The sequence below is a fragment of the Camelus bactrianus genome, chromosome 9, assembly GCF_048773025.1.
Source record: "Camelus bactrianus isolate YW-2024 breed Bactrian camel chromosome 9, ASM4877302v1, whole genome shotgun sequence".
In the NCBI taxonomy this organism is placed as follows: Eukaryota; Metazoa; Chordata; class Mammalia; order Artiodactyla; family Camelidae; genus Camelus; species Camelus bactrianus.
Genome location: NC_133547.1, coordinates 30,780,929 through 30,808,856, shown reverse-complemented (window position 1 = coordinate 30,808,856; position 27,928 = coordinate 30,780,929).

Sequence of the window (27,928 nt, the reverse complement as noted above, 5' to 3'; positions counted from 1 at the left end):
AACCCAGGACCTCGTGTGTGCTAAGTGAGCACTCTACCACTGAGCTATGCGTTCCCCACCAGTAACTGTTTTGATAGAAATGCACCCCCAAGTGAGAGCTACCAGTGTGCCTGGCATATGCAGAAGAGTTGAGGGCTTTCTCAACAGGTGTCATAAAATTCCAATTCCTTCCACTCTGGAATGTGGGACAATCTGGAATCAGTGTCGGTTCAGTGCCAAAAAGTTTTCCACTCCAGTGTTAGACACCAGAAATCACAGGGCTAAAAACATCAGTCTACCCCTCAGCCATGGGGGGCTTGCTTCCCAGGGGACATTTGGCCATGTTTGGAGGCATTTTTGTTGTCACAACTTGGGAGAGGGCGACTGGCACGTAGTAGGTGGAGACAAGCAGTGCCACTGAACATCTTACAGGATGCAGGACAGGCCCACACCTCCAAACGTCAGTAACGTCAGGGGCCAGAACTCTGGTCTGCATCACACAACTCCAAGCAAAGAAAGCGCCACATAAGACAAGTAAAGTGACTCCACACACCTCAGCTGCCTGGGTCTCAGTGCCTTGCAGTCAACTTGAGATATTTTCCCCAACGCATATTCCCCTCTCCACCCAACTCCAGTTTGTCTATTAATCCCAGTTCTGACCTCTGTGGAAAAAATAGACACCACCACTCTACCTGGTCACAATCCTTTCATAGCAATGAAGCCTCATTAAGAGTCCATTAATTTCCATTTCTCGAGATGGGGGACCTCTTACAAAAATCGTTTCTGTTCCCTTTCTCCCTTCTGACTCCCATGGAAGCTTTGGGGTTTTTATGCCATCCTTGGACCAAAGTCCCCTAACTCATGGCCATCCCAAGGCTGTTCAGTGAGTGAATATCTGCTAAGGGGTGGAGGGGCTCGTTGGTGAGAAAAGAAGGAAGTGGAAGAGATTAAGGAGGGGGCAGGGTGGGGAGCAAGGAAGAGAAGGACTGCTGGGTCAGACAGGGCATCTCATTTCCTTCTCATCTGGTAATTAATTTACGGAATTTCTCTTTTCCAGCCAAGTGCAATGTGCATCAAGTCACCCGCTTGGTGGTCTCACACCTTCATGGTAAGTCTGATCCCCGATTAATTTTCTGCCTCATGCAAATATCTGATTAGTGATGCTGGTGTCACTTTCCGTAATGCTGCCAAGCAGTCCCAGCCACCGACCTCTCCAAGGAGCCCAGCATCGCGCTCTGAGGTCTGATGTCCCAGCGGCTCCCCCAGTAGGTGGGTGGCCTGTGGTTCGGAGCCAGAAGGGGCGCCGGTGCCGTCAGGGGAGAGGGGCTGTTCTGCTGCTCCCTCCTTCTGTGAACGCAGTCCTCCTTCCCTTCCTCGTGTAGAAAGAAAACTTTTGCTTCTTGTCATCTTGTAACAGCCATTGACATCTCCTCCCGTGATGTACCCCTGCAGTTCTCAGTAGCCTGTTTAAGGATTGCTTCCAAATGGTATAAAAATAATGGATTTTGTTGGGTGTTGAGATCCATGTGTGGACCGAGTAGCACTGGGAGTCACTGTACACTCCTTAAGCTGGAATCAGAGCCAAACTTTGCGGTGGTCTAAGAGAGGAGAGATCAATCTTTATTCCGGATAAGGGTATCTGATTGGTTGATTGGTTTTTGTTTATTTTTTTTGCCAAGGAAACATTCCTGTTCCCTGCTGTTCAGATTTTAGGAAGCTAGACAACTAACAAAAGTGATCTATCCCTCCCTTCTGGACTGTTCCTGCACTGACAGGTTAGGGGCCCCTCTGCAAATACGGAGGGTGGTACGTAATCTATAAATAAACATATTTCATATGTGCCAGCCTTTTGTATAACTAGGTTGTCGATCATGGTTCAATTCAGTGAACGCATATGAGTGTCTGTTGCGCCGGGCACCACGCAAACAAACCGAGCCAGACAGACTGGATGCGACCCAGCGGTTACTGAGGGCCGTCAACGAAGCAGGCGCTCCGTGGAGTCTTCTGCGATCGGTAATCCTCGTAATAACCTTATGGAGAAGGGCTTCTTTCTTCTCTTATAAAAATACAGCGCCTTCACCTTCCCTAGGAGAGTCGTCCGAAGCTGAGTGTGTCAAAGCGGAGCGTGAGAGACTTGTGTGGGTTGGACTCTCTGTCTATAAACTCTGATGTGCAAAAGGCCACGTCCGATCTGGCACATCTCTGCGCAGCTTTCTTCCCGCGGCCGCCGCGGCCATACTGCGGGAAACGATGTTGCTCAAACCCTACGGCACTTTCTTTCGTGAACTCGCCCGGAGATGCCGCCGCTCTGTGGACGGGGGCTCCGCGTGGGCTCCGGGGCCGCGTGGCCCTCACTGGTCCCTCTCGGGGCCGCTCCCCCCAGGGTGCGGTGCCGCCTCCCGCGCCCTCGGGCGCACGCGCTGCTCCAAGAGGGCTGCATCTCTGGGCTGCATCTCCCGGCCGCATCCCCCCCCCCCCCCCCCCCCGTGCCCACTCATTGCTCATTTCCGCTCCAGCTCCTTCTTCCCCAAAGAGTAGAGAATGCATCTCTGGTGGCTCCGTCTGTGCTGGGGGAAAACTGCTTTTAGGCTTCATTATTTTTCTCAAACCTGTGGCCTCTCTTCCCCTGAGGGCCTGAGGCTTTTAAAAATCAAAGGGCAAAGATGGACTTTTTTGTCTTTTGTTTTCTGCTTTCCCCGAGAAAAGAGTGCCTGAGACCACTTACTGCGGAGAGTAAATGCCGTGGCCGAGTGAATACGGGGTAAGGCTCGGGGTAAGATGCCAGAGGGGAGAGAGGTTATACTTGCTATTTTGAAAGGGTAGGAATTATTCAGGTAGACACGGAAGAGATTCCAGGCTGATGGGACATAATGTATAAAAAGGCATCAGAAAAACAGATGGCAGGTGGTTTGGAATAGATGAGGGGCAGCCTGTAAGGGGAGGGACAAGAGATGGGCGGGGGGCGGGGGACTCGGGGAGCAGTGTGTGGAAAGGTTTCCAACTCAAGATGGGAAATAATTTAAAGGGCTTTTCGGTGAGGAGGTTGTTACAGACTGAATGTTTGTATCTCCCCAAATTCGTATCTGGAAGCCCTAACCCCTAATGAGATGGTGTTTAGAGGGGCCTTTGGGGGATAATTAGGTTTAGATGAGGTCATGAGGTGGGGCCCCCATGAAGGAGTAAGTGCCTGCATAGGAAGAGGCCCAGAGCTTCCTCTCTCGGCCACGTGAGGACACAGCAAGGGGGCAGTCACCTGCAAGCCAGGAAGAGGGCTCTCACCAGAGCCCCGCTATGCAGGCCCCTCAGATGGCACCATCTCAGAATGCCAGCCCCAGAACTGCTGTTTCACCCGCCCAGTCTTGGAATCTTATTACAGCGTCCTGAGCTCCGACGGAGGCAATGAAGACACCTGTGGTTAGGAAGCTTGTCCCAGCGCCATTAGACAGAAACCAGGCACCGTCTTCCGGGTTCTCCCGGTCTCCAGGCTGAAGCACAGAGAAGGTGGTCCATGGCTGTTCACAGAGAGAGGGCAGAGTTTCCAGATTAGCAACACTGCCAGTAAAACAGTCCTGTTCTTTATGCTAACCTGATTGTAACGCAGGTGTGTAGGCTTGAGAGTAACACACCGGAAGGGAAACTTTGACACTAAGTCCTTTAAATTCTATGTTGTGTTTATCTCCTTCACAAATGTCTGTGGTAGTTTTTAGGCTCTTTTATTTTAAATGATGGTGATTATCCCCAGTTTGACTTTTCAAATTAAAGAAATTGAAATGTAGCAAATCCCTAATCAGGGTAGGTTTTGTTTAAAGAGCATTTGAGTGCCTAAGTGCTTAGATTAGTCGATGGGAGATTTTTCCCAGTATTGTGTCCTAATTTTTAATTAAAAAACAAAACCCTGATTAGTTGCTTACCACGTGTACACAACTAATTCAGAAAGGGTGTAGATGGAATTACGAAAGAATGGTGGAGGATGGATTCTACTATGTATGGGTTGCAGTTGATATAAAGCCCCGTTTTTCTTTCTTTTTCTTTCTCTTTGAGATTGGGTTTTATTATCTAATTTATAATACTCTTATCTGAAAGAGTTAGTCCATGAAAATGGACGGAATCAAACTGTTCTTCCTATAAAGAGGGGCAATTTTTAAATTTCAGTGAAATAGACCTTATTAAGGGATTGTTGCAGTGGTGGGAAGGAATAACTGATGTAGGCCAGCAAACTCTGCAAACGCCTGGCAGAGGAGGCTGGGAATCAGTGTTGCCTTCTTTGGCAGAGGCCTATTTTGTATGATTTCAAAAAGGGGTAACTCATCTTCCCTCCAGATTGAAGCCTCCAACTGTCTGATTTTAAGGCAGGTACTTAAAATTACAACCACTGGATAGAAATACTTTTAATTTTACAGTTGAAATACAACAAGAGATGCAAACAGGATTCCTTTTCTGGAAAAACAAAACACAACGAAATTTATACTATAGTGTTAATGAATGATATCTGACATTGTGATGAGAGTACGTTTTGATAGGAGGAAGAAAAAGGGAGCAAAGTTATCAGGTACTTAAAGGTGACAAAATCCACAGACGAAGGGTTTTGTTGTTTGTTTAGATCTCAAAAACAATTAGCTGAAAAGTGGAAGACTGAGACTGACATTTTTCACCAGTTTGTTGGGAACGTGTCAATCATCAAAAGCACAAAGGCCTTCAGAAACTACATTTCCCCTCAATATAATAAATAATTTGTGTTGAAGCTTTAAACTGTTGGCTGTGTCCCTGTCTCTAATCCAGTTCTCAGTCCCAGAGTCACAATTCACTGGTGTGATACAATCAGTTATGAGCTGCTGTAAGTAATTTGTCACCTTTAATAAATTCCAAGGTATAGGGACACCTGGATTTTTCATAAACATTAGACCAGAATCAAGATTATAACGCTGTAATAACCTGAGTTTCACTCACAACTCCATGCGGTCTCTGGAGTAAAAAAGAAAAAGGCGGACTTAGAACTAGGCTGCCAAGAATTGCATGTAAATGGCACCCAATGTGATCCTTACCAGACCCTATGATCCGGGTGTAACCATGAGGATGTGATGTACTTATAAGGGCCATCTCTAATGCACTTATACGCGCCATGGCAGAAAAAAGTTGGAAAGCCATTGATCGAGTGTCACCCAAATCAAAAACGAGCTATCCTCGAAGTCCAGGTTGTTTACCTCAAGGCAGGCAGACCCAAGTCCAGGTCAAACAGGGACCCCTGGGGCCACATCCACTTCTTGACCTAGTCAGTAAATACAGAGACAAAGCAGAAGGTGGCTTTATACTTAAAACTTGGAAGACCGCTTGGCTTTTCCTCTGGCTCTGATGAATCGCATAGCTATTTTCCTTAATCAAGTTCCAGGGTCTGAGAAAAGCAACTTAAAGCAGAGTCTGAAGACAGGCTAACAGATGAATGGAAAGGTTGAAGAGTTGAGAGAGAGAGCGTCGCATGAGATAAAGTGAATAAATAACTAAAGTAACCACCAGGCTCTCACACAGCCGGCTGGCCTGCACCATAGCTCTCAGCTGGCTGGGCCCCGGGACCCCGCAAATACAGGGGAATTTAATTACGCGTGGAAGATGGGCTCTCAAGGGCTATGTTCTGAGAATTTTTAATGTTCTTGCAAAATTTTTGGAATCGTGGTTCTAAAACCGCATATGGTGTTCCCAAATAAATTGGATACACAATGTCTACTGTGTTTTCATGATGCGTCAGTGTAGCGGCTGCATCTAAAAGGGAAGTGGGGTGTGTTTGGCATGACTTACTCATAATTAACAAGGTTGATTCCCATTCATTGTGCTTCCTTTTCTAAGTATTTGTAAGCATGTTTTAAAAAGCAAACCCAGTCTAGAACATCGGCCTGCATTGCCATTAAGCTCAACTGCTTGTAGTTTGAAAAATGTAACCCTTCTCCCCCTTTTTCTGAAAACCAGGACTAGGGCTTCATTTGGGGTACCTCCCCAGGATTTCTCATTTCTTCAAAAATCATTTGAGGGTCATCCCTGTAAGTTCTGAGAGTGATCTGAGACGAAGTTCCCCACCAGGACACCTCAACCTCGCCTTCCTTCACGGCCTGATTCCCTCTTACACATGTATGTCCAACGTGCTCTTTTCTGCTGAAGATCATTTTCTCCGAGAGGAAATGACAGCATTCGCTTAATGGTTCTTTGCCGCGTGTCTCTCACGGGTAGACTCGAAGCGCGGGTTCCTCGCTTCGCTCTCTCAACCTTCCGAGAGATGAAACTGCCAATAGAACAAGTCAAGGACTTATGTCTTCCTGTTTTCTTTAAATAGGTATTTCTTTCTCGAGGCCAGAAGCAGCCTGAAGGTTTAGGCAGTACATTGTAACTTTCCCTCCAGCCTCTAAAAGTCATGGTGCTTAGCAGAGTTCCTGGTACGGATGAGACTCTCACTCGGTGCTGAACTGCTCTGTTTTATAGAGCTGCATGTGAGTGGGAAGTGTGACGGGAGGTTGTCCTAGGTGTTCAGAGCCTCACTCCAGTCTCTCCCTGACCTTGTCCAGGGGGTCAGGGATTGCCTAGGCTACGGAGGATTTCTGACTCAGAGCGCTGAGGGGAACAGGGTCTTTTTTCCCAGAGAAGGTCATCTATCCATGACGTGGTTCAGTATGTGTGTGCGTTCTTGATTCTTATTCCTGTGTGAATAAAGCAGTCCGTGCCAAGAAAGACCTTGTAATTCGCAAGCACTCTGTGTTAGGTGCCCAGAGATCCTCTCTGGCCTTTTTCATTCTTCCTCTAGCAGTCGTTGTTTCTTCCAAGGATGCACAAAGTTGGCTACTAAGGTTAGACAGGTCTGCAAAGTTAGGCCAGATGTTCTCCAAAGTGCTTCCATCCCTAAAAGTCCACGCATCCATAAGGAACTTGGGAAAGTCTTCTGCTGCTCAGGAAATGCTAAGACCCTCTGCCAGTAGGAAAGCGCCCTGCTAGAGCCTGGCAGCGTGCTCACTGCTTCTTCTGCAGCTGCGCTTGGGAGACACACGCGTGTCATTTTTGCTTGGATGACTTACAAGCACCTTAAAGGCAAAAGGTCCAAAACCAAACTCATTTCCTCCCCAATAAGCCCAGTCTCTCTCCTGCATTCCCAGCTCAGTGACCGGTTCCTTCATCCACCAAGACACTCCAAAGAGAAACCTGACAGCGATTTCTAATATTTCCATCTTTCTCGCCACCCAACCCACTTCCTCCCCAAGGCGGTGAGTCATCAGATCCTGTATATCCTTTCTACTTAACTGCTGTAATCTACCCATGTGGACTACTCTCTCGCCTGATAACTGTGACAGCCTCCTGAGTACAGTCCTACCTGCAGTTATCCTTCACCTTCCAAAACTCAGCTTCAGGACCACTTCCTCCATGCAGGCTTCCTAGACTCAGCAGTCTGATTTCAGTACACTTTAAGGATATGTGTCAGGGCACTTACCTTCTGTGTTGAGTGTTGGCTCCCTGTGTCCCTCCCATCACCTCCTGAGTTCCTTTAGTGGAGGCAGCCTGGCTTTCCAGTCCCAACATCCGTGAGAATACTTTTAGACTGAGCAAATGAGGAGGTGCTTGTTTTGAGATTCTTCTGACTGTAGATGCTTACTAGTAACTGAAATCTTTTCTATTCGAAAAGCTCCCCTTCCCTTTATGACTAGAGTCTAGAGCCTTAGGCGATGCCAGAGAGACCATCTGAGTCAACTCCCGGGATGCAGACTGAGGCTGCCCAGCTGCCGCCGAGCACACGCCCGAGCTCTCAGTGGCAGCAGTGAGACCACAAAGAAGAGATGCTCTCTAGTGGGAAAAAGGAGAGAGCGCCCAGAGTTGGTGAAAACCCAGGCCAGAAACGGGGCCCTGGTCCATCCGGCAACGTGCACAAGAGTCCCCTAGAGGAGGAGAGGCACCCCTGCCGGGAAGGGCAGGGGGAGCAGGGAAGCAGAGATGTCAGTGTTACCCGTGGGGACGCAACAGAGGGCTGGGGAAGCAGCCGCCGGACAGCAAATGGAGTGCACCCCGCCAGCCTCTCTGCTTAATGGAGGCGATGCAGACAGTCCCCAGTCTGGCAGAGAAAGAACCAGATGGGAGCGTGGTAAAGCTGACCCCAGCCCCTTACACACACACACACACACACACACACACACACACACACACACAATCACCTGGCATCTTGAGGCTGCAGGTGAGGAGTGCAAGAGGGCTGACAGCTGCAGAGGCCTCACCCACAGAAGCAGTGAGCAGAGATGGCCCTTTTCGGAGAAACAGCAGACGTAGGAGCGGGGTGGCCCTGGGTGGCACTTGAACCCCAGAGGATTACTGTTCTTGCCTACAGATCCCTTTCCGAGAGCCACGCCACCCTGTCTGGCTGTCATCAGTGAAGCGTCTGCTCCCTACCAGCCACGTGGTGAGTGTCTGCTGGCTAAGGTGATCCCCCCCCGCCCCGGGACAAACCCCTTTGATCAGAAATTTTGTTTGGTTTCATCTCAGGGAGACAGATCACAGAGAGGCTTCTGGGAGTCAATAAGGAAATGTTAATAGATTTACTCTGGCTGGGGAGGCCCGTACCAGTGTTTTAATCAGCTTGTGGCTGCTTAATTAACATTGTTGGCATTATTTCTGCTACTGTTAGCAAAATGTAAATATTGAAATGGCGTGTATTTTTCATGGAGCAGGAGAACTGGGCACATGGAACTTGAGGCAAAATCTGGCCGCACCTGAATCCCAGCCCTCAGAAAACACCCTCTTGAGCTTTTGACAAATTTCTTAACTTCCTGACTTCTCTATCTCAGTTTCTTCACTCATAAAAGAGAGACCATGCAAATATTTCTACCGGGGGCTATAAAGATTCATCACCAACTATCCAGAAGAATTTTTTGCAGATGAGAATGGGCCAATGTTGTGTTTTCTCCTATGAGTGAAAGGGCTGGGAGGAGACAGGACACCAGGGGATGGGGCATCACGGACACGAATGATTCTCTATACTTGGCGCTCACTCGGTCTTAGCTGCTCAGGGCATATTCAGTATTTCCGCTCACAGACCATGATGAGCGATGGAGTGTTCCAGAGAATAAGCTAAATAAAGATAGAGTTGTTTGCTGAGAGCTGTTTATTTTCAAACCACAGCTAACATCCAGGTGAATCCGTTAAATCTCTTCGGATCCCAGCTTTCTGGCTTAAACTTCTAGATTCAAACTGTCCACAAGTCAGGAAAAGAGACACTGCAGAAAATAAGGGTATTGGGCCTCACTGAGCAAGCGGTCCTCAAGGGGAAATGTACTCGTTCGTGTCAGTTGAGGAGAAGAAAGTTTGTAGCATCTTGACCAGATATGCATGGTGACTGGTCCTTCTTCCCAGGCTCCAGGCCTTACTCGGAGCTCAGATGCTGCGCTGGTCCACTGAGCAAGGACCCACCGCCACAGGCTGCGGGAGATGAGCGGGGCTGGAGGGTGAAGTCTGCAACTTCCTACACTGGCTTTAATAGTGAAAAATTACCTTCCCTCTGTGTCCTCTGTCATCCTCCCTTCCAGGTTTGCCTCGGGCTTCCATTTTGAATTTAGCCCCAAAGCGCTAGCTTTTGAAAGGGAGGTTGTAGGAGGTGGAAAGATGACGGAACTCGGGGCTCTACGTCTAGCTCCCCCCCCCCCCCGAAGAGCGCCGGTGGGACCTCTGTGCCAGGCCCGTGCAAGCGGGAGGCCGCCGGGGCGCACAGCAGAGCGGGGCGCGTGCAGGCTTGCGACCTTCGGGGTAGAGTCCCACACAGCTGGCGCGCCTGGGACGGGTTACTGAGCCCCTCGCCGGGTCCTCACCAGTAAGGCCGGACGGGGATGGTCATGGGGGTCCTGTGAGGATGAAATGACCGTGTGTATACATCACTCAGAACTGGCAGGGGCCCTTGTTAGGGTCCGTTAGAGGCTAGCTGCCGCGGGCATCTCCGTCCTCGTCACCCTCCAGGCTACTTGTGTGAAGCCCAAGCGAGTGCAGAAATTCATGGCCGACTACACAGAACTGCGGGAATGTGAGTTACGAGTACTTTAAACAGAAGGTCCGGTCCTGAGAGTCTGAGGCACCCCAGACGGCGTAAAAGCCGTCGGAGGGGCTCTCAGCTTGACGCAGGACACGCCAGCGGGCTTGGGAAGGGCTCCTTTGTTCGGCAGACGGGCCGGGGCTCAGGACGGCCGCCTGTCCCGCCCCGGTGCCGCCTGCCGGGAGACTTTCACCAGCTTCGCGGGGCCCGTGACTACGCTCCAGGGCGTCGTGGCTTCCACCGCCTTGCCGGGCCACCTGCCCAGCCAAGGGGGCCCCTGTGCCCTGGGCGAGCGGCGTGCTTGCCGCGTAGGAAGCCTGCAGGCGGTCCGGGGGTGACGGAGAGTGACGCGCGGTGGGACGTGCAGGGGGGGACTCGGGGTCTGCGGCCGGGGCTGCTCTGCCGGCAGCCGGCCTGGGGCGGCGCGAGCCGCCCAGAGCAGAAATGGACCTGGGGGGCGGGACGGGGAGTCTCAAGGAGCAAGGGAAGGACAAAGGCAGACAGCAGGCGGCCCTTTTTATTGGCAGCACAGGGACAAACTTCAGTCTGTCCACCCAGGGCAGAAAGAACGCAACTCTGCTGTCCTCTCACTGCGCTAGTTTCTGCGCACCTGTTTCCACGTGGCAGCGATGGCCTCCAGCCACCCCCGTCCCAATCTCTGTGACTCACACTCACCCCTGCAGCAGCCGTCCACAGCTCCCGGGGTGCAGACGCCGCATCGCGTGTACAGAGCCCACTGACAGCCCGATTCCGATCCCTTACCTTGCTCACCTTTATTTTTTTTTCTCCACTGCACTTGTCACATCTGCTTTCTGTAGAAGATGCTTACTGTCTGTCTTCCCCCACGAGAATGGAAGACCCATGAGAAAGTGGTCGAGAATCGAGACCCTGTGATTGCGGTGGCCTGTGACCACCCACACGGCCTGACTTAGTGTCTGCGACAGAGAGCCTGCGCCCAGGAAGGGCAGGGCTGGAAGGCAACAAATAACTCTACTGTTTACCTCAGGAAATTCCCTCAGAACAGTTTATCAAAGGCAGCGACCTGCTCACCGGCACAGTTTGCTCATCAGCCATGGTTTGCTTAGAAAGACTCACTGTGAGACTCTCCCGCCTCCGTGCCGGCGCGTCCTGGCAGGCTCTGGCCCGGTCTCAGTCAGCACCACCCAGCTCTCCACTCTGAAAGGCCCTCCTTAAGCGGCTTGAGCTCGTGACCCCAGAGTCCTGCAGCATTTTACTTTCAGCTTTTTTCTGAGACACTCTTCAAACTCCGCCAAGGTGGCGTTCTTCCCTTACCTCAGCAGGTTCCAGTCAATGCCCTTTGCTTTATTAATAGGTTGTCTGCTGATATTTTGGGGAAAATCAACATTGTTTTGTCTAATTCTGTTTTCTTCTGCCTAGACCAATAATAGAAAAGATAATAGGTGCTGTGTGCAAATTTGTAGCATGGATGAATGAGCAAAGGAATGGATAGAGGGTCTCCACCCTCTGGTTCCTGCAATTTGCTGAGGGGATTACGCATCTGGCACCTTGGTGGTGGTGCAGGTTCTCAGTCCAGACGGCCTCTGTCATGCCATCAGTCATCCCTTTGGGTCCTTGGCCATTGGATCCTGAAGGTTGCTGATGGGCCCGTCCTTTGCTCTTGGATGTTCTCAGGGCTCCTCCAAGCCCTGAGGGTTCTTGGTTATTTCTGAATCATCATCATTCCGCTGCTTCCAAGCCGCACACAAGCTGCAAAAAACTCACTAGGGCTGTCTCGGCTTTTTCTCCATCTTTTTGATACTTGGAGTTGCACGGGGAGCTGCCCGATGCCTTTGACGGTGCTGTGCTGTGCTGTGCTGGTGGCCCCTTCTCCTACTCCCACACGGCTCCCGCACTTCTGTTTGGGGAACTAGAACCTGCCAATGCCCTAGGGCAAGGGTTGGCAGACATCTTCTGTGAAGGGCTCCATGGTAAATATTTTAGGCTATGCAAGCCTCAAGATGTCTATGGCAACGACTCAACTCTGCCACTGTAACACCAAAGGAGTCGCAGGTAATACACAAATGGATGGTATGTGTTTACAGCAGCAGGCAGCTGGCCTCTGGGACATCAGGGTGTGCTGGCCCCGCGCTCCGCTCTCCTAAGGAATGGAAGATAGGCCTTCCCTCCTCTTGGGTCCACAGATGTATCAAGGTTTGATCACTTCCCCCCACGCCTCAGCCCACGGTGGGGGACAGGATGTATAGCTTCTACTCAGCCCTCCCAACATTGTAACCTGTTTACTTTCCCTTTAATCATTTCTTTCTCCCAAGATAAAAGTCTAGGGGATGAGAAAAAGCTGGCTTTGACAAATGACTTTTTTTCCCCAAAATCTTATTTTATTTTTGTACCTCAGCTTGAGAAATGCCAGGAATTTGACTCTCTTATCTATTCTTCTTGTGGGAACAAGGCATTATTTGTCCAATTGGGAGAAAGTAAAAAAAATAATGGGATATTCCAGAAAGACAGATCAGCTGATGTTTGAAAATATCATTAGCTTTTTATTATAAGGTGGTTCCTCGGGAGAAGGGGGAAGGGAGAGGGAAAAGGCTCGGGCGGCCATCCGTGGGGTGGCTGGGGGAGCGCGCCGTGACAGTGGGCTCCACTCGGGCTCCCACGTCCCCTGGGATGGAAGTCGCTGTGAACCACAGTGTGGCAGGCCTTTCACTCACTCAGTCAGGTGAGGGCCAGCAGATAGGCTTCTACCACTCACACTGAAGAACACTTGTAGGTGGGAGTTACAGACCAGAAAAGAAACTGGACTCTTTCTGGGGGTGGTGTCAGGAGGAAAGAGGCTGGCAGAAGCTCTGGGATGACGTCGCCGAGACCTCTGCCCATTTTCTTCAGGACTGGAAACTGGATAGTGATGAATGAGCAGTTCGATAAAATCAGCAGAGAGGTTTAGCCTGGAAGAAATGCTTGTGAATTAAACCATGGCAGAGGGAGTCTTGCCACGGTTCTCAAACAGGTGTTCCCAAAGTTATGTCATACACGTGGCTGAAGATACCACATGCGTTTAATGTTACGCATCAGAGAGAGGCTCCCATGTAGAATCGGCCACAGTAGTTCCTCCTCTAAAAATGCCTGGCTTCCTGCCTGGAGGTAAAGAATGCCACTTGCATTTACATAGTGCCTTCTGATTTCCAGGCCCGTGCACAAAAGGATGCCCCTTGCACAAAAGTATCTCAGAATATGGGACAGAGACACATACAAATGGGTCAAAGGTCTGGGATAAAAAAAGGAACAAGATTAAATTGGGTAGTATTTTCCCAAATGACTGTTACAGAAGCCGCTCTGGAGGGTGGGGTAGGCTGTAAGGAGGGAAAGCTGGAGGGGGCACTTCAGAAAGAAAGCAGGAAGGAGAGGGCTTGCAGGGGGTGGTGAGAGCAGAGGCAGAGGGAAAATTAATCTGATGCGATCAGTGGGACAATTAGAGAAGAAAATGAGTGTAATTTTAGATCAAGGAAGAGATCCAAATCCTAGAGGAGCTGGACGTGCTGCTCTGCATTTTTATGTCTGAGAACTTGTGTGTGAGAAGTCCTAAGAGGTGGTAGCATGTGACGTGGACAGCGTAGCTTTTAACCCCATTTCCCCTTTGCCTTCACCTTTGGTTTTATTTTCCTTACGCTATCATTTATGCGCTATACCCTTAGGCACTGCCTTTAACCCTTTTTGGGGCAAGACCTAGTAAAAATAAACACACACCATGTTCTCTGCTTTGGCCGTAACCAACACTCATTGCTCTGTTTGCCTTGAATCCTTCTGAAAGTGGGTGTAAATCAGGGGTTCTCATCCTGTGTCTCGCGAAGTCCTGGTGGTTTTTGTAAGAAGCCTGCAGACTTTGAAAGTATACAAACACTGGCTGAAGTGGTACTGAAATTTTTTTAATTACATGTGGTTAATAAAGCAGCAGATCCATTTAAAATCAGAGTTTTCCACTGCTTTGTAGTCTCAATCAAAAGGTACTAAGAGGAAGAATTTTCATAAAATCACAATTGTTTTTTGACATAATGAAAGGTCCTCAAACCCAAAAAGGCTGGAGAGATTTTGTAGGAATGGTTAGCCCTGTTGGAAAAGCATGGCATTTTTTTCTCTTTATGGATATTCAGAGAATATGTATCAAAATAGATGAATATATTAAAGGTCCCATTGGAAATTTCTATAGAAAGTAATTTTAGGGAATTAATTTAGTGGGCAGGTCACTCTCTTTTGTGTGTGTGGGACTCAGGAAATAAAGGGAGTGGCAAAGGCATCAGTTTTATCAAGATCACGTGAGTATGATGTAAGATTTGTAAGCAGACCAATGGAATTCAAGGCGAGATGCCAGCACCCATGGCGCCCAAAGACCTTGCCAGGGAAGTGAGCGTGGATGGCCTTAGGGAAGTCGGTCTCTGCCCTCGGCTTCCAAGTACTCCTTCAAGCCTGGTTTGCCTGAGGACCTGCCTGGGTTCATAAAAGACCCTTTGCCCTTTACTAAATAATGCACATCTCTCCTGCATATTCAATATAACTGTGATTTATTGTTGGAGGTTTGAAAATCTGACTGTGGTAGCCCTGTCTAGGTTCTTGGCTCACAGAAACTGAGACACTTAATAGGACTTGTTTTAAGCTGCTAATCTTGTGGCCATTTTTCTCACAACAACAACAACAAGAAAATGCATACAGTTGATATTTTCATTCTTATAAATATTTTAGTTACAAATGATGATGGAGGTGCAGTCAATAAGAAGGACAGAAATATTTGGGAAAAGGAGGAATGAAAATGCAAAGAGAGTGTAAAAGGAAAATTTAAAAATGTTAAATGTTAAAGAAAAGCTTTGCAAATCAATTTTAGGTGAAAGATGGTGGGTGTCCAATGAGCATGGGCTTCAAATACCATTAGTTTTATTTTAAAGTAACATATAGTTTTATTCTTAAAAAATGTATAATCTGGGAATTAAATCATTTATTTAAATTTATCAAATTTATAATAAAATTTTAGATGTCAATTTTAAGTACACCAAGGGATACACACCTTTCAAAATTGTTTTAGGAGGCATATGAGCAAAAAACACTGAAGGCCATAGTTACAAGCTTTTCATAGTCGAGGCTGTCTGTGTGTTGTTCTTGTACTGCCTCTAGGATCTAATGCAATGCCCAAGACATGGTATATATACATCTCATAAATTTTTGGAAGTAAGATTCTTTTTACGGAAAATCTGCTACTAGAAGAAAACGCAGAAAAGTCCTTTTTGGTGGAAAAATTCATAACATAAAAGAAATCGTAGCACATATAAAGGTGGTAAGCTTTTCCTTTAGGTAATTTCCCTGTTCTTAGTCTATGTGCTTAGGACTGCGGGGGGTGAAGCGCATGAGTCAATCCTGGCCAGTCAGACATCAGCCTCCCCCGGGTGCCGCGCTGGCTCGGAGGTGGGCACGCAGCCCCAGCCTGTCTGGTCAGGGCGTCTGTGCCCTGATCCCAGCGATTATCTCATGAATCGGCAGGTGACTCAAGCGGAGGCTACCAGGCTAATTTCTGAGATTTTGAGGGGTTATAGGAAGGGAAGTTCTGCATCTGCAAAACTGGGATAAGGGTGTACTCTTGAGAAGATGCTAGCAGATTAAATGCAGTGACGCATGTAAACTACTCGTGTCGTAAACTTGGGAGTCAGAGAGCCATTAATGATGCGCGCGCGTTAATGGTTTGGTGAGAAACGTTTCTGTGGAACGTTGGTGGCAGAAATCGGACTGCAGTTGACGGAAGGGGATTCAGTCCCGCGAGATAGTGTAGGTTACACCTGTGAGCAGTGTGACCGTGAAGGAGGAGTGAGAGTCAGTCACAGGAAGGGGTATGAGGTCAGGAGTGCGCGCGCGCGCGTGTATGTGTGTGTGCGAGTGTGTGTGTGTGTGTGTGTGTGTGTGTGTTCTATGCAATTTGAATATGTTTATAGACCGAGACAGAATCCAAAGGGACAGTTCAGAGAAGAGAGAGCAGTTCACAAAGGAGTTTGTTAAATCAAGGGCAGGAAGGGGGCACTGAGAGGAATTATTATTGAGTAGGTTGGGCCCCTCCTCTGAGACTCCAGAGACGGGCGTATGTGATGGTTCTGTTAACAAGAAGAGGCTGAGAGTTTTCACTTGATGACTTCTGTTTCGATTTAAAGTTTGTTTGAGAGTGGGGAAGGATCACTTTTTTTTCTCTAATTCAATGAAAATTTTTATTTTTTAATTTAAAAAATTAGCTTTATTGAGATACAATTGACAAAGTTATAAGATATTTAAAGTGTGCATTGTGGTGATGTGATATACTTACACACTTGTCCCTCTATGTCCGTGTGGGATTGGTTCCAGGACCCCCATAGATACCAAAATCTGAGGATGCTCAAGTCCTTTATATAAAATGATGTAGTCTTTGCATATGATCTACACACATCCTCCCATATACTTTATTTTATTTTTGGGGGGGAGGATTGGGGAGGTACTTGGGTTTAGTTTATTTATTTTTAGAGGAGGTACTGGGGATTGAACCCAGGACCTTGTGTGTGCTAAGTATGTGCTCTACCACTTGATCTGTAACCTCCTCCCCCACCATATACTTTAATTCAACTCTAGACGACTTATAATAACTAACACAATGTAAATACTACGTAAATAGTTGTAAATACAATTCAAATGCTATGTAAATAGTTGCCAGTATGTGGCAAATTCAAGTTTTGTCTTTTGGAACTTTCTGGATTTTATTTTCCTAATATTTCTGTTGTACAGTTGGTTGATTTCTGCAGATGTGGAACCCACAGATCAGGAAGGTTGACTGTGCATTGTGAGAGGATTCTCTCCATCTAGTCGACATATTTATCACCTCACATTTTTATCGTTTTATGTGTGCGTGTGTGTGTGTGTGTGGTTTTTTGGGGTTGGGTAAGAACATTTAAATTTGCTCTTTTGGCAAATTTCAATTATACAATACAGTGTTACCAACTATAGTCACCATGTTTTACATTAGCTCCTCAGACCTTATCCATCTTACAGCTGAAAGTTTATGTCCTTTACCAACCTCTCCTTACGTCCTCCACCCCCTGGCAACCTGGCAGCCACTGTCTACTCTGTTTCTATGAGTTTGAGTTTGTTTGTTGTTGTTTTTGTTGTTGTTTTTAGATTCCACATATAACTGATGCCATGTAGTATCTGTCTTTCTCTGTCTGGCTTACTTCACTTAGGGTAATGCCCTCAGAGTCCATCCATATCCACATGGTCACAAATGGCAGAATGTCTTTCTTTCTCACGGCTGAATAAGATTTCATTATATATATAATCCATTCATCTGTTGACAGATGCTCAGGTGCTCAGGTTGTTTCCATCTCGTGCCTATATGAATAGAGCTACAGTGAACATAGCAGTGCAGGCATCGTGTAGGCACCCTATTTTCATTTGCTCTGGACATATACACAGAAGTGGGTTTGCTATATCACATAGTAGTTCTATTTTCAAGTTTTTTAAGGAAACTCTTACTGTTTCCCGTAGTGGTTATACCATTTCACATTCCCACCAGCAGTGCACAGGGTTTCCCTTTTCAATGCATGCTCATCAACACTTGTTACCTCTTTTTATGACAGCTGTTTCAGCAGGTGTGAGGTGATATTTCATGGTGGTTCTGAGTTGCATTACCCTGGTGATTAGTGAAGTTGAGCACCTTTTCATGTGCCTATTGGCCATCTGTATATCTTCTTTGGGAAACTGTCTGTTCAATCTTTCTTCCTATGTTTTAATTGAATTGCTTTCTTTTTCTTTTCTTTTCTTTTTTTTTTTTTTTTTTTTGCTGTTGAGTTGTGCGAGTTCTTTATATAATTTGGATATTAACCTCTTAGAAAATACATGATTTGCAAACGTTTTCTCCCGTTTCCTAAGTTGCCTTTTCATTTTTTGATGTTTTCCGTTGCTGTGCAGAAGCTTTTTAGTTTTTGTAGTAGTCCTGCATGTTATTTTTGCTTTTGTTGCCTTTGCTTTGGAGTCAAATGCGAAAAGCCACTGCAAAGACAAACATCAAGGAGTTTATCACCTGTTTTCTTCTAGGAATTTTATGGTTTCAGGTCTTACATTCAAATCTTTCATCCATTTTGAGTTAACTTTTGTGTACAGTGTAAGATGGGGTCTAGTTTCATCCTTTTGCCTGGCTGTCCAGTTTTCCCAACACCATTTATTGAAGACACTGTCTTTCCCTATTGTATATTCTTGACTCTTTTGTCATAAATTAATTTACTATATATATACATGGATTTATTTCTGGACTCTCTATTCTGTTTCATTAATCTGTGTGTCTTTTTAAGGCAGTACCACACTGTTTTTATTATTACAGCTTTGTAATATAATCTGAAGTCAGGAATTGCAAGGCCTCCTGGCTTATTCTTCTTTCTCAAAATTGCTTTGCCTATTTGTGGGGGTGGGGGTCTCCCTTATGGTTTCACACAAATTTTAACATTGTTTTTTCCTTTCGTCTGAAAAATGCCATTGGAGTTTTGATAGGGATTGCACTGAATCTATAAATTGCTTTGGGTTAGTGTGGATGTTTTAATAATATTAGTTCTCTTAACCCATGATCACAGAATAGCTTTTCATTTATTTGTGTCTTCTTTAATTTTTTATCAATGGCTTACAGTTTTTAGTGTACAGATCTTTTACCCCCTTGGCACAACTTATTCCTGGGTACTTTATTCTTTTTAATGCAATTGTAAATGGAATAGTTTTCTTAACTTTTATTTCTGATTGTTCCTTGTTAGTGGGTAGGAATGCAACTGATTTTTGTACATTGATTTTGTGTCCTTTACTGAATTTGTTTAACAGTGTTGGTGGAGCCTTTAGGATTTCCTATATATAATATCAAGTTATCTGCTAATAGATACAGTTTTATTTCTTTCCAATTTGGATGCCTTTTTTCTTTTTCTTGCCTAATTGTCCTCACAAGGATTCCCAGTACAATATTGAATAAAAGTGAGAGTGGGCATCCTTGCCTTGTTTCTGATCTTGGAGGTAAATTTTCAGCTTTTTACCATTGAGTATGGTGTTAACTGTGGGCTTGTTATATGTGGCTTTTTAACGTTGAGGTTTGGTTCCTCTGTGCCCAGTTTGCTGAGAGTTTTTATCATGACTGGATATGGAATATTGTCAGATGCACTTTCTGCATCTATTGAGATGACCATATGGTTTGTACCCTTCATTTTGCTAACATGGTGTCTCACACTGATTGATTTGTAGAAGTTGAACCATCCTTACATCCCTGGAATAAATCCTAATTGCTCGTGGTGTATGATTCTTTCAATGTATCATTGAATTTGGTTTGCTAATAATTTGTTAAGGATTTTTGCGTCTGTGTTCATCAGGGACAGTGGCCTGTAACATTCTTTTCTTGTAGTGTCCTTATCTGGTGTTGGTATCGGGGTGATGCTGACCCTGTAAAGTGAGTTTGGAAGTGTTCCCTTATCTATTTTTTTGGAAGAGCTTGAAATCTGAAGGGACAGTCAGAGATAAGAGTACTTCACAGAGGAATTTCTAAAAGGGCAACAAGAAAGGCATTGAGAAGAATTATCCTTGAAGAGGATAGGCTTGTTCTCTGAGACTGCAGAGAAGGGTGTACGTGATGAGTATGCAGGCGGGGAGTTGAGAGTTTTCACTTGATAAATTGATTATAAAATGTGGTGGGGTGAGGGGAAGTGTATCACATGATTACGTCCTGAGTAAAACAGCCCATGCAGGTGTGCATTAGGGCTGTGTGTGTGTGTATGCATGTTTATTACATAGGGGGCTTGAGTAGCATGTGCTGAGAAAAGGGAGGCAGGGGTTCACCAAGGTTCAACTAGAATGACTCATAGGGAGCAGTGAGGACCACGTAGGAGTAGAACCCAGATGTGTGGTGGCCTCAGTCTGATGGTTGTGAGCCTGTCTTCATCTTTGAATTCTAAACCAGGTATGTGAATGGAGAAGTCTGATGATAAGACTTCACTAACAGCATAGGTAAAACACGAACAACTGGTATCTATAGCACATTTTGGAGAGACTGCCATTTGGATCCTGTCTAATGTACTCTTTAAAGAATCCCGTCTCTCTACAGCGAGTGTAGTAGTTTTCCAAGGATCTCCCCATCATCATTTTATGTATAACATATCCTAGGCCTTAATAAGGCTGCGGATCTTAAATCACAGACGTTAGATCTCAAAATTCATGTAGAGATCTTCTAGCCCAACCATGCTTTTCGAGACAAAAACAATGATGCTCCGAGTCCGTATGCTGGCTAAGGATAGATCCCGTCTTAGGAACTTAGTTCTGCTAACCCAGATCAGTGTCTTCCCCACTGTATTGTAAGTTTTTTCTCCCACATACTAAATTTTTTTGTACTTTTTCCTCCTAGAGGTCAAAGCTCCAATTAATTTATCATTAAAAAAATTATTTGTTGTCAGAATTTTTTTTTTAATGTGTGGTATTTCCTACTTTTCCAAAGTGGAAAGATACGTTATTTTCTCTGAAATTGCATCAATTAATTACAGTAATCCTATTCATGAGAAAACTTATTTCCTAAATGGTTAAATGATTTATTCAAAGATTTAAGTCTGTGGCAATACTGGCTCACTCTCCTGGACTTTTCAATGTTTTCCCTTATATATGAGGCTTCAGTTTTAAGTCTAAGAATTTTTCAAGATGGAATAAACATTTTCTAGATGAAAAAATAGACTTAACGAAATTAATATAATCAATTAGAGGCTACAAAGTCTTCAGGTTGTATAAATAGACCAGAATAAACAAATTAAATGTCTAAATAAGTAAGTTTTTATTTAGGAAGTGTTTACTTACTTACAAGTTCAGTTGATCATTTTTGAACTGTATCTTACCTAATCATTTGAAAGAAAAAGCTTAGTTTAATACAATTATCTGTGGGAGAAAATGCCCTGATTTTACTCTGGATGGAATCCTTCCAGTTTTTCCTTTCTTTCCCCACTGACTTTAGAAAGTAATATGTTCATTTTAAATGCTAAAGTAGTGTTATTTCAAATATGTAGTCTTTTTAGCCCTCACAAATTCTTGCTGGATCAAATATAAATAGAATGGAACTAACCTGCACGTCATAAGAAAAGGTTTATTAGAATTTAAAAAAAAAATTTAGACGTGCCGGTAGGTGCAAAAACAACATTTAGATGAATATACAAAAATAAATTATTTTTTATTTAAAATATTTTGGTGTATATCTTCTGGATTTTTAAAACACGTTAGATTCCTCCATTTAGGAATAAAATACTTTAAAGGTAATAGATACTAGCACACAAATTGTTTCTATAATTAAGCTTTTTTTAAAAAAAGAAAAATAGTCACATTTTGAGAAACTAAAAATAATGAGGAGTTTTTGTTTCCACCAAAGGGTATTTTTTGAACCAAAACAATGTATAAGAATTTGCGCTACCTGTGAACAGTTTTCAAAGGGATAGACACTTGTTCTTGTTTTAGTAAATGGTTTGTCCTAACATTGTCATGGATCTATCAAGTATTAGATTTGCATCAGTAAATCACAGTTTTGAAAATCAGCCAAAATAATGTCAGTCAAGTTAATTTCAAAGTGGAAAACATTCTATATAGCACATCGTAGTGTCTCTTATCTCTGTGAAATTGAAGGCTGTAAATCAGCCGTAATTGCAGATTTTGGGGTTAGTATGTGTTGTGCTGAAATCCTTCTGCTATCCCCGCACATCTAAAATCTGTGACATGAAGGGTATGGCAGACTTCCTGATGTGTCTATAGCTAAACAAATGAAGATACACATATGATGAAGGCAGCAAACCACAGAGTACTTATCCTCAGAGAATGCTAACCTGAAATTTATATTAAAAAATAAATATAATAGGCAATAAAACATCTGTGATTGACTGAGAGGCATTCCTCGAGAGTTGTGTGAATAAATTTGAACCTCAGAGCCAGAGCAGTATTTTACCACTGACTCATTTCCTATGATAAAATAGGTTTCCTGAGATTTAACTTGAAAATAAATGAAATTTCTAGCAGCTTCATTACAGCAATAAGACAACTTTAAGACAGTGCTTCTTGAAATTATAATCATGTTTGTGAATTTCAAACAAAGCTCGAGTTCAGAATGCCTCAAGGTCATGATAATATCTTTTCCTCCAAAGTACTTGTAACGAATGGATAAAAACCTGAAAGCCTGTAATCTGCATGTTGTTTTGGTGCCATGATATACTTTCAAAAATATAACATCCTGGGAGAATCGTGCTGAGAACGACCAATGCAAAGCCTTGTACAGATCAGATCATTAAGGACACCAACTAAGGGCGGTAAGTAGTCAGTAGCTGTGAGGAGTGGACAGTTATTGGCCCCCCGTTACTGGCTTGCGAAGTATGGAGTAACTAAGGATGTGAAGTGCTTATTACAGACTGGATAGTTATACAGATATATATTAAGAACTGGCACAAAAGTGATAAACTGAACCGTAGAAAAATGATTTTGAAGCAATTACTAATCAGGAAAAGATTCTAATAAATCAATCAGCATCAAGGTTGCTCTTCATCAGCTGGATTCATGGTATTGCAAACTATTTACATTTGTAAATGGCTCACCTGGCTTAGCAATGATATTCAAATAATTTCCATAATGTCGCCTGACAAGGACATCTTAGAGAATTGCTTATTTAACTCTGAGGTTCTAATGGAACAAGGAAGATGCAGGGGAGTAAAGGAGGAGAGGGGGAAAAAAAAACCACACAAAACCATATAGAGAGATGAACATATAAAGAAAACCCCACCAAATCCAGAGGAATAAAATTTTAACAAGTATCAACAAATAGAGATTCAGCTAATGTCACAGTGTGTGTACAGATGTAGAATTGTGCAAATTCTCTATGATGGTGTATCTGTAAGTAATTTATATAATTGCAGAACAAGCATTGATATTCTAAACCCTTTGTCATACATTTGGTGAAAACCATACAGTACATGGGCCTGTTTGTATGCTGTAGCCTTTCTGAGTAGCATATATTTAAACTTCAAAGCAGAACAACAGAAGTAACAATACAGCATTAACATTACTTTCCAAAAAAAATCAGTAATAACTTTCCTACATGCTTGAAAAGCCTCTAAGGTGAAACTGTGTCTGGAGTTACGCAGTAAGTTCCACAGAGCATTTAAATTTTACCCTGTGGTGGAATTTCATTATATTATACACCTCGCCAGAAATTACTTTCCAAATTACTCTCTGTGCTGAATTGAACAGAGAGTGCATAAGCAAAGAAAGAAAAGTGCTTTAGAGATAAAAAAGCAAAGAGGGACAAGAGTTCTTTAGCAAATACTCATTCACAGTCAAAGTCCCATTGTCTTCTGCTGGCCTCTTAGAAGCATATGAAATTGGAATCAATCTCAGCCCTCAGTGAGCACGCACTCTACTCAGGCAGAGAGGACTGGTACAATAGGAAACAGATAAAAATGAAAAATCTCTACTCACTCTCTGTGGATGATCTCGCCCACTCTTCTTGCTTAGCTATTATCTGTATGGTTTGGCCAAAAACTCCCTGGACATTATCTCCACTCCCACCTCTTTTCTGTGCCTCATATGTGCTTTTACAGCCCACGCTGGTATTCCAACAGTTCTTTAAATCGATCTCTAAAACCAGATGACAAGAGCTACTTCCTTTTCTGCCTTACAAAAAATACAAATTGTAGCGTAACCCTCCGGTCATCGACTCTTCCCTTTCCTTCACATCGTCCCATTTAATTAGACTCCCAGCCCACCTCTGAAATACTCCTTAATTCTCTCCCTTCCTACTGCCTGAGTTCATAGCATCATCTTTGGTTTGCCCTGTTTTAACAGTTTCCCCAACTAATCTCAGTTACTCCAGGGTCTCTTTCCTGCAACCCACCGTCATCATTGCTACCAGTTATCTAATGCAGATCTGACCACATGGAGCCCTTATTTAAATAGTCACAGTTTCTATCTATAGGGAAGACTGAAATCCTCAGCATGACAGACAAGACTTAACAACTTTTCTAGTCTTCTTTCTCACCACTCCCACCTCCCATACTGTATCCCATCAACATTGAACTGTTCATAAGAGCTGAAAATAATGTCTTTCCATTACTCTGTGCCTCTACACATATCTTTTACTGCATTAAGATGTCTTTCTTATCCACTTACTTACCCTTCAATACTCCAGTAAAATGTCACTTCCATCTGTGGCATTAATTTATCCTTCCCATGTGCTCTCATAGTACAACTGCATACACGTCTCTGTTATAACCATGGCAATATGGTTGTCTTACTTTGCTAGACTCTGGGTCATTTTTGCAACTTTTGCTTGAATTGAACAAATTTGACAAGGGCAGTGATTCAGAGAAACAGTTTGTTAGGGGAGACAGTTTACCAAGTCTAGGCTGAGAAATCAGGGAATTACTCCAGTGACACAATCCAGTCTTAAGAATAATTACAAATCAGCAGGCTAGGAAGGAGAGAAGTAAGACCGTTACAGGCAGAACAACAAACATGTACAGAAAAGGACTGTTACGGTCAGTAATCCCTACGTACGGGCTAGTGGTAACATTAGAAACACGTATATATAAGCTAAGGGAAATATAAAAAGCGAATTGATCTTGATCCTAAAAATAATTTTAAGATGCTGCCAAGTATGTGGATGAGTTGGGCTAATGTGCAAGGATGCAAGATTTCATTCAACTGTACTTAGCAATTCAAGCAAAGAATTTAGATTTTTTGTACTGATCTGGGTTGGCATTTGTTGGGTAGGTGGGACATAAGTAGACAGGTGGTACAAGGGAAGCAGAGATTTTACTAAGAGTGGTTCAGATGACAGATCTTAGTTGCAGGCTGGGCAGAAGAACTGGGAAGAATCAAGGAACATAGGCTCTTGTTTTCAAAAACCGGATATACTGAGGCCGAAAAATTGAAAGTTTGTAATTTATGGATCAAATAGGTATTTATGAAGGACTTACTATGTGCAAATACTGTTTTAGGCCCTGGGAATACAGCAGAAGGGGAAAGTCAAAAATCCCTGTGATGCTTGTTGAAGTTCACGTTTTCAGAGGTAGAGCAGTTCTGGAAGATACAGAAGGCGTATGTTGCCGTGGGAAAGCATTGTACGTGAAGCATTGCACGCGAAGGCATGGGGCACTGGAGTTTAGGAGAGCAAGAAACTCTCAGGAGAATGTATTACGTAAGTCATAAACACGGGAAGGAAATCAGTCAGGACGCTGTCAGCACTTGGATGATAAGAAAAAAAGCCAGGTGCAGAAGTCTTCAGTGAATGTGCAGGAGTCAGCAGGAGGCTGCCACGTTGTAGAGGTGAAGGTGGGCGAGGCAGGTGTAGGCAGATGCAAAAGCTTCACTGGAGCAGGGGTGCTTACTAGAAGGCAGATGGCGAGAAGCGGAAGTTGAGAGGAAAGAGCCTGCCCTGCCCTCTAACCCCACAGGGCACACGGAGACTGAGAAGAGGCGGGTTGTAGTTAAGCAAGTGGAGAAGGCATTTTAGGAGCCCTCTCGGGGCGGTGTTTAACCGCGGGGTGAGTGAGGGCGCCACAAGCCTGGGAAAAAGGTAAAAGAGGACGAGCAGCAGAGGGAAGCTGGTTCAGAAAAGGGAAAGCCCAGGGAACGGTGAGGATGGGTGTGCGGTGGGCGACAGGTGACCTGAGGAGTTATGTTTTGGGCAGCGATCAAGGACTGGATGTAGCCAACTCAAATGTTACCATAAGCACAGATGGAACAGGTTGAGTCCAGATTTTAGAGAGACTTCCCAAGTGAGATTTCCAGCCTCACCAGTCATAGACTCTATGACTTCGAAGTTCTGTGAAATGCTTCCTGTAGAGCTTGCACATAGCAATTCTTAATTATTAGCTATTGCTGATGTGCGGAAGCCCACGGAAGTGCTGGAAGTTGGATGGAGCTGGTGGGTAGCTGACACCCTGGGAAAGAGGGCCGATCTGTTGATGTTGAAGCCAGTCCGAGGGGAGGTCCCTGGTGGAACTGGAGGCCAGTGTACTGAGAAGCTGAGCGTAGGCTGACGTCGGACTCAGTGCACTGACATCGATAAAAACAGAAACACCCAACTTAAAGCCTCAGTGGCAAAGACACCATCCCTAGTGGTCTCTCCTAACATTCTCCTACCAGAAAGTGAGCCTAGCTCTGTGTTTATTTGTCCCACCACTTGGCTAAACCCGAGAGCCTGGGGTAGGCAGTAAGACAGGATAAAGAATAGACGTGTCAAAAGAAAACCATGCCTGTTTGTAGAGGTGTGTGATCTCATTAAAGGTGCGGACTGAGGCGGGAGTGGAAGGGTTAGCATGTAAAACGTGGCCTCAGGGCTTTGCCCTTTACTGTGTGACTTTGGTCGTAAGGTCTCCTGAGCCTCATTCTCTCCAACACGGAAATAATATTTGCCTCCCGCAGTTGCCACAGGACAGATATGCACCGCTGTGTACAGAGTTCAGCATTGTAAGCACTGCTATAAAATACTCTTTAAATTCTAGCTACTTGACTACAGGACCACAACTGTAAATCCAGACCTACTGGACATGAGATTCGTGTTTCCTGTTGCCACTGCTTCAACATGTGTGTCATTTCCTGAAGCTTTACTAAACCCCCTCCATTATCTGAACAAAAGGAAAATGCGGTCTCTGGCTCATCCTGAAGGAGGAAGATGGAGGATAGTAGACAGAAGGTTCTGGCTCCCTAGGGCAAACATGCATTTAGATCTTACGATAAAAATGTACAAGATTTACATCTGAAGGACAGAAGAATTGTTACATAATGTAAAATTGTGTCAGGGATAAGAATTATATAGATAAGCAAGTAGGACCAAGAAGAATAAGGTTCAAAAAAGAGTTTCATCTTCCTGTGACCGAAGGGCTACCATATGGGCAGCTCGCTTTTAGTGTCGGTTGCTGAGACAAATTAAAGGAGTTGGACTTCTTCTGGCACTGCGATCTAACAAAGCTAGATTGGGTCCACGATTGATTTTGATGTCTTCACCACAGCATATAAAACTATGAATTTAGGTTCTTAGAGAACGCAATATGTTTTTCCCCCTTGAAGGAAAGCGGGGAAAGAAAAGAGTTCACTGTGATTCCAGATCTCTGTGCGTGAAGGGTTGACTGTTGAGTACAGATACAAAGAGGAAAGGACACACCTAATTGTTTGTGTTCTTTCAGAAATCCTGTCACATGTTATATGACTTTGCTGCTCTGTGTCTTGTTTAATCATCTGAGTTGTTTCCTGTAATGTGTTTCAACACATTTGTAAGAAACGATGTACTCAAGCTCTCCTACCTAACAGAAGACATCCTAACTACTCTTGAAAACAACAAACTGAAAATCTTCCTGTACGAGTATACGAGTACCTGTGTTCAGATTTAGAATTTAGTAAAAATGGCGAGATGGCAAATGAAAACAGAATTTGGATTTTGTATTTATTACACCGAGTTAGAGCAAGGTGGTATAAAATTTATGCAATAAACATGTTAAATATAGATAGAGAGTTCTTTGGTATCCTTAGGTTAAACACTATTAAACTAATTAAAACTAAATTACATCTGTTTAATAACAATTCATTTAAAGTGTGTATGTCAAAAATGTGACAGTCTTTGGAGTTTCTAAAATGGGATTTGACCTGAATATCAACTCTGTACATCATCCCAGTTAAGAATGATTAATAAAAACAAGGAGGAGAGACACAGAAAGGAAATATACTTGAGGAGGAGACAACGCATTGGTAAGGAGCTTCTGGAGTTCGAGGTTATGTATAGTGATTCAGTGATCAGAAAAAAAAAGCAAATGCTAACAAATATTTTCAGCAATTCTGTTTGTCTATCATAAAGCTCAGTATTCCCAAAGACATCTTAATTTGTCTGCTTGATTCAAGTTATTC